Raw genomic sequence first — 9091 nt, 5'->3', positions numbered from 1 at the left:
GAATATCTCATCAAAATTTGAGTCAGAGTATCCTAACTTTGAATAACTAAAATTTAATACTACTTCTTCGTTTTCTTCTTTAATTTTATTCTTTCTACCTTTTTTATTTGCTTATTTTCTTTTCCAATTATTTTTAATTGTTCCATTAATTGTTGAATTTCTCAATATCATTTTATCTTCTTAAAGCTTTCATGTACTACTATTCAATTCTTATCCCCTCTATAAAGATATTAGTTCTATTAACATAGATGACATTAATAGCTCTTGTTTAACTATTTTATCAAATTGTTTTACAACTTTTGGTTTAATTTTTAATAATTCTTCTATGTCCTTTATTGTTATACTCCTATTAATTTCTTCATGATTTTTTTTTGTCTAGTAGTCTAGTGGCTGGAGCTCACACAATTAAATGTGAAGAAGTGGGGTATTTGAGGTTCGAACACTGACTCTTGCATAAATTATCCAATGTCCCTACCAACTGAGTTAAGCTCATGTACTAAAAGACTTTCTAATTGTTGAAGAATTTATCTAATTCTAAAAATATTTTCATCCTCATTAATTCCTTTTTCTATATTAATATTATCTAATGTTTCTTGTATACTACTTATTTTACTACGTTCAATTTTAATTCTATTCAATGTATAAACTAGAATTTTATTAGTATTTTTTATTAATAAAATGATATTTCTAATTATTTCGTTCATCATATTACTTATTTCTTTATATACATTAGTTTGATTTCTTTGGATAAAGTCATTATTTTAAAATTATGTCCCTACTTGATTATTTTCTAGTAGTAAAACCTGAAATCGTCTTCTATCGGTGTACTTCTCTCAATGTCTTGGGTTTGATTCTTACAAGTGTCATTTTCAATAGGTTAATTTGACTTTTAAAAAAAAACATTATAGAAAGTTTATCCGCCAAAAATGAGTTTAAAATCTGATTTCTAGATCCATATTTTCATTATTTTATTTTGAATTTTTAACTTTTAGAAAAATTCATATTTAATTTATTCTAATTTTTTTAAAAGAATTCATATTCAAAAAATCATATTTAAAAACTCTAGTTTTTTTTTTTGTTGTTGTTGTTGTAATAGAACTTTTTTGTGTGTTTTTTTTTTGAAGGAACTTTTTGTTGGAAATTTAGGTCTTAATTCATAAAACATGTTCAATACAAATAAAAGTATAGCGGAAGCAAATTGATCATTGAACATGAATTATGATCGGATCTACGACATGTTTGATTTACCAAGATATTAAGAATTAGGGTATTAGGAATACCTGAATAAAGCTTTCATGGAAGGCCTCTCAACAGCAACGGTAAAGAGAGGAGGTGATCTGAAACAAACAGCAAGGGTTAGCGGCGACTAATTTGGTTCTTCCTCAACCGGTACCTTTATGCCTCAAGTTCTCTTCAGATGGGGAGAAGAGAGAGTTCGCCGTGTACGGTATATTGGGGACCATAGCCTCTTTTATATTGGATGGCCATTAGGGTTTCCCATTATTCCGTTAATGGGCCATCCGGACATCCACTCATTGAGTCCATATCAACTAATTAAATATTTAATTAATTATCTAATTAGAAATCTAATAGCCTTATTACTTAATTTGATCACTAATCAATTAAGGCTCACAATTGATAAATAGCTAATATAATTATTATTACGATATTTGCCCACATAATGATATTTGAATATTATTAAATAATAAAATATTCCAACACTTTTTTTGTGTGTTAACCCTCTAGTTCCTATGAGATATATATAAGCTCTACTAATCAGGAGTTGAGTCTGAAGATAAGTAAAGTCTCTGATAAAAAAGTTATCCCCACTATAAATCAAACTCGAATTTTTTCGAACGATTCGTCCTACAAGGATGTAAATGAACATTTATAATGTTCGAAAAATCGATTAAAACAATAAAGTTTAACATAATTAAACAAATTTTAATTTAGCAGAAATTAATATTGCATGCTAAATTTGTTTGTATTTAGCATTAACTAATATTGCATGCTAAATTCATTTATAGGGAAGCAAACTTGTCATTTTTTCTATGAGAAAAAAAAATTAAATTTGTTATATTCATGCGAGTTTAACTAGTACACTTGGTGAATTCTAGGGTGAGGGTTCAATTAAGTCCTTCACCGGTGAACCATGACAAAAATACCATTAGATCTAATTAATGGTCTAGATTTATCAAAATAAAAAATGAGACCATCAACACTTGTTCACACACAAACATGTCCTTATGTCTTCCTCATGCCTCCCCTCAATTTCCTAATGTTTGTCGAAAATTAGAGAATTGCAACTAACAAGTGTTGGCAAACTTTCCACTCTTGTCAAAGATGTACACGCTGTAATTAATTCTCTTTGCTTATTACGTTTACCAAGACCAAAAAGAAAGCAGATCAATTTTGCATTGATCCTTCAAATAATTTTAAAGTTTAAAGGCTTTTCACATTCATTTCAAATGAAGTTTCAATTTATCTGTGTTAAAGGCCAGAACCTAATTTGTTTATAATTTATTGTGTGTTAAAGCCAGAACCTAATTTATGGCCATTAAGCATTAAAGTTCACCATGAACTATTAAGGTTTTAAATTGCAGGGGTCTCTGAAACTGAGACAATCACGCAATAGCTATCAAAACTGAGTTTAATTTTGCGTTTTGTAACAATGTAAAAATGTTTGGTGAAAGAAATTGTGATACTGTCAGATTTCAGGGGAGTTGAAGAGGATGAAGAAATATAATAGAGACAAAATTGTATGTGAAAATGTCTAGATGTTCTCAATTTTATTTTCAATAAATCTCAACCATTGATTCAATCAAATGGTATTTTTTTCATGGTCCACCGGTGAGGGACTTAATTGAACCCTCACCTTAGAATCCACTAGTACACTTCTTTCCTTTAAAAAAAATATATTACACTTCTTCGATTTACAATTCTTTTACAGATACATCCAACGATATGTTGACACATCAATTAGTGAATATAAAAAATCATGGATGCAAAAAAAAAACTTACAAACAGCTTAAATTAAGAATGAAATGAAATTTCTCTTCTTATCTATCCACGTTGTGTGTGAGGATTATAATCTCGTGTGTCTCGTGCGAACATAATTCAAATTGATCAGCAATTCATTCCCTAAAATTTTTTAAACAATTATTAAATTTTAAACGTGTACAAGGATGCACAAAAAACTTACTAACCCCATAAATTAAAAAGTCTATGTATTTCTCGTCTTATCTATCAACGTTTTGTTTGCTTATAAAATCTCGTGAGCCTCGTTGCGTAAAAAAGATTCCCGCAGGTGTCGCGCGGACGTAATTCAATAATAAATAGTGAGCTAAACCTTGAAAAGTTGAATAATTAAAAAGACTAATTGAGTATTAGAGAAAATTGATCAGCAATTCTTTCCCCTCAAATTTTTTTTTTTTATCAGCAATGGAAAATGGTGTTGGAGTTGAACGGCCATTGAAACTTCATTTCATTCCATTTCTATCACCTGGTCATATGATTCCTTTGGGTGACATAGCAGCTTTGTTTGCATCCCATGGTCAACAAGTCACGATCATCACCACTCCCTCCAACGCCCATTTCTTTACCAAATCTCTCTCCTCCATCGATCCGTTTTTCCTCCGCCTTCACACCGTTGACTTCCCCTCCCAGCAAGTCGATCTTCCCGACGGCGTTGAATCATTGTCCTCCACCGCTAACCCTGACACCATGGCCAAGATATGTAAAGGTGCAATGCTCCTCCATGAACCCATTAGAGAATTCGTGGAGAAGGATCAACCTGACTACATCATTGCCGACTGTGTATACCCTTGGATTAATGACTTGGCCAATAAGCCTCATATCTCCACCATTGCCTTCACCGCATTCTTCCTCTTTACAGTATCCCTCATAGAATCCCTAAGAATAAACCGCTCATATTCTGACAAGAACTCGAGTTCGAGTTCGTTCGTTGATCCAAATTTTCCTCATTCTATCACCTTTTCCTCAACAACACCAAAACTATACATCGCATTTGAGGAAAGGATGCTTGAGGCAATCCGCAAAAGTAAGGGACTCATAATAAACAACTTTGCTGAACTTGATGGTGAAGATTGCATCAAACACTATGAGAAAACCATGGGTAACAAGGCTTGGCATCTTGGTCCAACTTGTCTTATTCGCAAAACTTTTGAAGAGAAATCTATGAGGGGAAATGAGAGTGTGGTTAGCGCGCATGAGTGTCTAAGTTGGCTCAATTCAAAGCAAGATAATTCAGTGTTATACATATGTTTTGGGAGCATCTCTTATTTCTCCGATAAACAACTTTACGAGATTGCGAGCGGAATAGAAAATTCAGGTCACGAATTTGTATGGGTTGTTCCTGAGAAGAAAGGGAAAAAAGATGAGAGTGAAGAGGAGAAAGAAAAGTGGTTGCCTAAAGGATTCGAAGAGAGAAACATTGAAAATAAGAAAGGTTTTATCATTAGGGGGTGGGCCCCACAAGTAATGATTTTAAGCCACGCTGCTGTGGGTGCATTCATGACACATTGCGGGTCGAACTCCATGGTAGAGGCTGTTAGTGCAGGGATTCCAATGATCACGTGGCCTGTGCAAGGAGAACAGTTCTATAATGAGAAGCTGATAACTGTTGTGCGAAGGATTGGGGTGGAGGTGGGTGCAACAGAGTGGTCTGTACATGGTTATAAAGGAAAAGAGAAAGTGGTGAGTGGACATAATATAGAAAAAGCTGTGAGGAGATTGATGGACGATGGCGATGAAGCTAAGGAAATCAGACGACGTGCTCAAGAGTTTGGGAGAAAGGCTACACATGCTGTTGAAGAAGGTGGGTCGTCTCATAACAATTTGTTGGCTTTGATTGACGATCTTAAAAGATTAAGAGACCGCAAATCACTTGAATAATCCAAATCCTAATATTATGTGTATTAAACTAGTTTGAAACCCGTCACTGAACGGAAAAATTGTGTTGAATGTTTTATCTATAATCTATAATTGTTAATAAAGGCAATACATCTATTTGGTGTAGCCTATTTTCTTACCCTTTTTGCCCCCCATCTTTTGCAAATATTCAAAAAAAAACTAAGCAAGTGGAAGGTGGTTACCATATTTCAAAAAGAAACGCAACTGCTCTTTCATGTTAAAAGTGAGGATTGATATGTTCATCCTTTTTATTTGCAATTTACTTTTACTCTTAAAGTTCAAAACTACCGTAAGAGTATGTGCTGCAAAATAATGAACCTGGAAGAGAGAAAGAAAAGGAGAAGGAGATGGTCATATTATGTTATTCTTGGCCACCGTAAGTATGTGCTGCAAAATATTTCTAGCAAGTAAAAAATGACCAAATCAATACGGAATCAGTTTAGAAGGCAAGTTCATTGTTATTCTCCGCTGAAATTTACATATCATTTCATCCAGAAGTTTGCTTCTTATCATCTTTTATTGTGAATTTAAACAGTTGTCGGTTTTACAATTTTTATTTGACAGTGGATTGCAAAAAGATTGAAATCAATTTATGTGTTTTTGGAATCTTCATTTTGGTTCCTTTTATTTTGGTTCTTTTTATTTTATTTGTTTTTAACTTTTAGAAAAATTCATATTTAATTTATTCTAATTTTTTTTAAAAGAATTCATATTCAAAAAATTATATTTAAAATCTCTAGTTTTTGTTGTAAACCTTTAGTCCCTATGAGAAATATAGAAGCTCTACTAATGCTCATTTTTTTACCAAATCTCTCTCCTCTGTCGATCCATTCTTCCTCCGCCTTCACATCATCGACTTCCCCTCTCAGCAAGTCGACCTTTCCGACCTTTCCGAAGGCATTGAATCATTGTCCTCCAACATGGACCCTGCCACAATGGCCAAGATATCTAAAGGTGCAATGCTTCTCCATGAGCCCATTAGAGAATTCGTGGAGAAGGATCAACCTGACGACATCATTGCCGACTGTGTATAACCTTGGATTAATGACTTGGTGAATAAGCCTCATATCTCCACCATTGCCTTCACCGGATACTCACTCTTTACAATATCCCTCATAGAATCCCTAAGAATAACCATTCATATTCCGACAAGAATTCAAGTTTGAGTTCCTTCGTTGTTCCAAATTTTCCTCATTCTATCACCTTTTGCTCAACACCACCAAAGCTATTCATCGCATATGAGGAAAGGATGCTTGAGGCAATCCGCAAAAGTAAGGGTCTCACCATTAACAACTTTGTTGAACTTGATGGTGAAGATTGCATCAAATACTATGAGAAAACCATGGGTGACAAGGCTTGACATCTGGGTCCAGCTTGTCTTATTCGCAAAACTTTTGAAGAGAAATCCATGAGGGGAAATGAGAGTGTGGTTAGCGCACATGAGTGTCTAAGTTGGTTGAACTCAAAGGAAGAAAATTCAGTGTTATACATATGTTTTGGGAGCATCTCTTATTTCTCTGATAAACAACTTTACGAGATTGCTAGCAGAATAGAAAATTCGGGTCATGAATTTGTATGGGTTGTTCCTGGGAAGAAAGGGAAAGAAGATGAGAGTGAAGAGGAGAAAGAAAAGTGGTTGACTAAAGGATTCGAAGAGAGAAACATTGGAAATAAGAAAGGTTTTATCATTAGGGGGTGCATTCATGACACATTGCGGGTGGAACTCCACCGTTGAGGCTATTAGTGCAGGGATTCCAATGATCACGTGGTCAGTGCAAGGAGAACAATTCTATAATGAAAACCTGATAATTGTTGTGCGAGGGATTGGGGTGGAGGTGGGTGCAACAGAGTGGGCTCTACATGGTTTTTAAGAAAAAGAGAAAGCGGTGAGTAGACATAGTATAGAAAAAGCTGTGAGGAGATTGATGGACGATGGTGATGAAGCTAAGGAAATCAGACGACGTGCTCAAGAGTTTGGGAGAAAAGCTACCCAGGCTGTTCAAGAAGGTGGGTCGTCTAATAACAATTTGTTGGCTTTGATTGGCGATCTTAAAAGATCAAGAGACCGGAAACTACTTAAATAATTCAAATCCTATTATTATGTGTATTCATAGTTATTTAGTATCATATGTATGGGGAAACCCTTGTAAGATATTTCTCTCCTTTCCTGATTGATATTCAATTCTCAATCAACAATTTAGTGTTTTTTTGTCTGTCTTTCACATGATTAATTTGTTCGCATTTCTGTGTAACATTGTCAAAACTTGACAAATATATTCCATCTCAATCTCAAACCAAATGTAGTGCTTGAGTTTTTTTTTTTTCATCAAACATTTAGTACTTGAGTATATGCAAATAGGACAATTCATCATCCACTTCATTATTTATTTTTACTTCCAAACAAAAATAAATCTAATTATCTTATCCTTTACTTGCTGATCTGCAGATACATTATGATCGTCAAGTGCTTCTTGACTATCTCATTTCAAAAGCTGGAATAAGCTGTGCTAAATATATTCTAAGGTATATTATACTTACTATTTTGGACTGCGAAATTCCCCTTGCTGAGTTTCTGTGATTATCATCTAGTCTAATCGTCATTAAACCATAGGTGAACATGTGTTAATTAAACCATAGGGTCTTGTTAACCAATGTCTTTAGGGCACCAGTTAAGGATACAAATATAAAAATAATTTACAAGTTTTATGTAGATAAAGTTACTTTTTAAACTTTCAACGTGTTGAACACATCATTCCCAAGATAAAATTTCCTTTTTAAACTTCTTAATTAACAAGTGCCCCAAGAGCACTTGTTAACATTTCCCTTAATAAAATAGAACGAGTATGAGTTATGTTCCACTTTCTTCAAGAGTTATTCTTGCTAAAATTGCTCTATTCAATAACTAACTACTTGTAGACACCAAGTTCAATCTATTCAATCGCTAAATTGCTAATTTTTTTAGTAGGTAAGTCTTCAATTTTTCATAAATTTTAAAATAATTTAAGACTTTGTCAATTAATTTTATATAGAAGTGCTAACAATATGGTCTTTAATATAATCTTATATATAAGTGCTAACAATACCAAAAAAAAATATATAAGTGCTAACAATACAGTCTTTAATATAATTTTCTCGACCCACATTTTTGTATTTGTTGAAATTCATGAGTCCCACTAAATCATATAGGTCTCACATAATATTAGTGGGACATGCACATACAATTTTCAACAATAAAAAATTGTGTTAGAGAGTGTGTTGTTAACATAATTTTAATATTATGTTATTCCTTCTTAATTTGCTACCAATTAGCTACCAAGCTAACTAAAGCTCAATTTTTTTTGTTGAGTACCTTCTAAAATACTAAGGATCTGAATACACACTTTCTTTTAAAAATAGTAGAAACTAAATTACATTTAGACATTGCACAAACTATTAAACAACATTTTGTTTTATGATAAGGCAAAAGAAAGCAATAAAATTCAAGAGAGGGCTTGAACCCTTATACAACCAGAGTGCAAATATTACACAAAAGAAAGAGAGACAAGTAATAGCCACAGCAGGCCAACTATCAAAACATAACCTAAGCTAGCAAAAACTGTCTTTAGTAACCTCCTTTTTAGAACGAGTTCAAATTCCATTTGTGTTTGTACCGTTAGCTTGTTGCAACCTATTCTTCCTTTTCCTGCTGAAACCCTTTTACAAAGGAGCAAAAGAAGACATTCTTTAGACAACTAAGGGTCTAAAACTTTTGGTTTTGAAATACCCTTTTTAGTACGGGTGATAATGCCCTCTGAATCCGCAGGATAAGCTTGTGTGATATGTTTTTTCTCCTTTTTAGGATTGTCAGAAATTTAGACAACATATTTCTAAAATTTATAAAGATGTATACATGCATGAAAAAACGCAAGTTGCAAGCCACCTCTACAATAAATAAAGTTTTTCGCAGTTTCAAACACGCTGATTCCTTTATTTGGGACAAAAGTAAAATTAAAATCCAATAAATTAAGCTAAACCAAAATACTTCATTAACTCATGCGTATTTTAAAGCTATCTGATTGAGAGAATCACATAGTTCTTGTGGTTTGCAAATCATAGCCATATGATCTGCCCCTTTGATCTCATATACATCATTGATCCCAGCATTTTGGATCATCCAGTG

The 9091-nt window shown here is 33.4% G+C and overlaps 2 pseudogenes across 1 annotated transcript; both read left to right on the top strand.

The window, feature by feature from the left end:
- Positions 1–3300: 3300 nt before the first annotated feature.
- On the top strand, positions 3301–5050 carry LOC146901026 (UDP-glucosyl transferase 73CC6 pseudogene; annotated as a pseudogene). Its single transcript, XR_015021474.1, has one exon. The product of XR_015021474.1 is annotated as a UDP-glucosyl transferase 73CC6 pseudogene (transcript).
- Positions 5051–5346: 296 nt separating this feature from the next.
- Positions 5347–7255, top strand: LOC146901025 (UDP-glucosyl transferase 73CC6-like; annotated as a pseudogene).
- The last annotated feature ends 1836 nt before the right edge of the window (positions 7256–9091 follow it).

The sequence above is a fragment of the Medicago sativa genome, chromosome 8 (genome assembly GCF_051527215.1).
Source record: "Medicago sativa cultivar Bolivia chromosome 8, Bolivia_mono, whole genome shotgun sequence".
In the NCBI taxonomy this organism is placed as follows: domain Eukaryota; kingdom Viridiplantae; phylum Streptophyta; class Magnoliopsida; order Fabales; family Fabaceae; genus Medicago; species Medicago sativa.
Note: the sequence above shows the minus strand (reverse complement) of the source record. Positions and strands in the feature narration are given on the sequence as shown.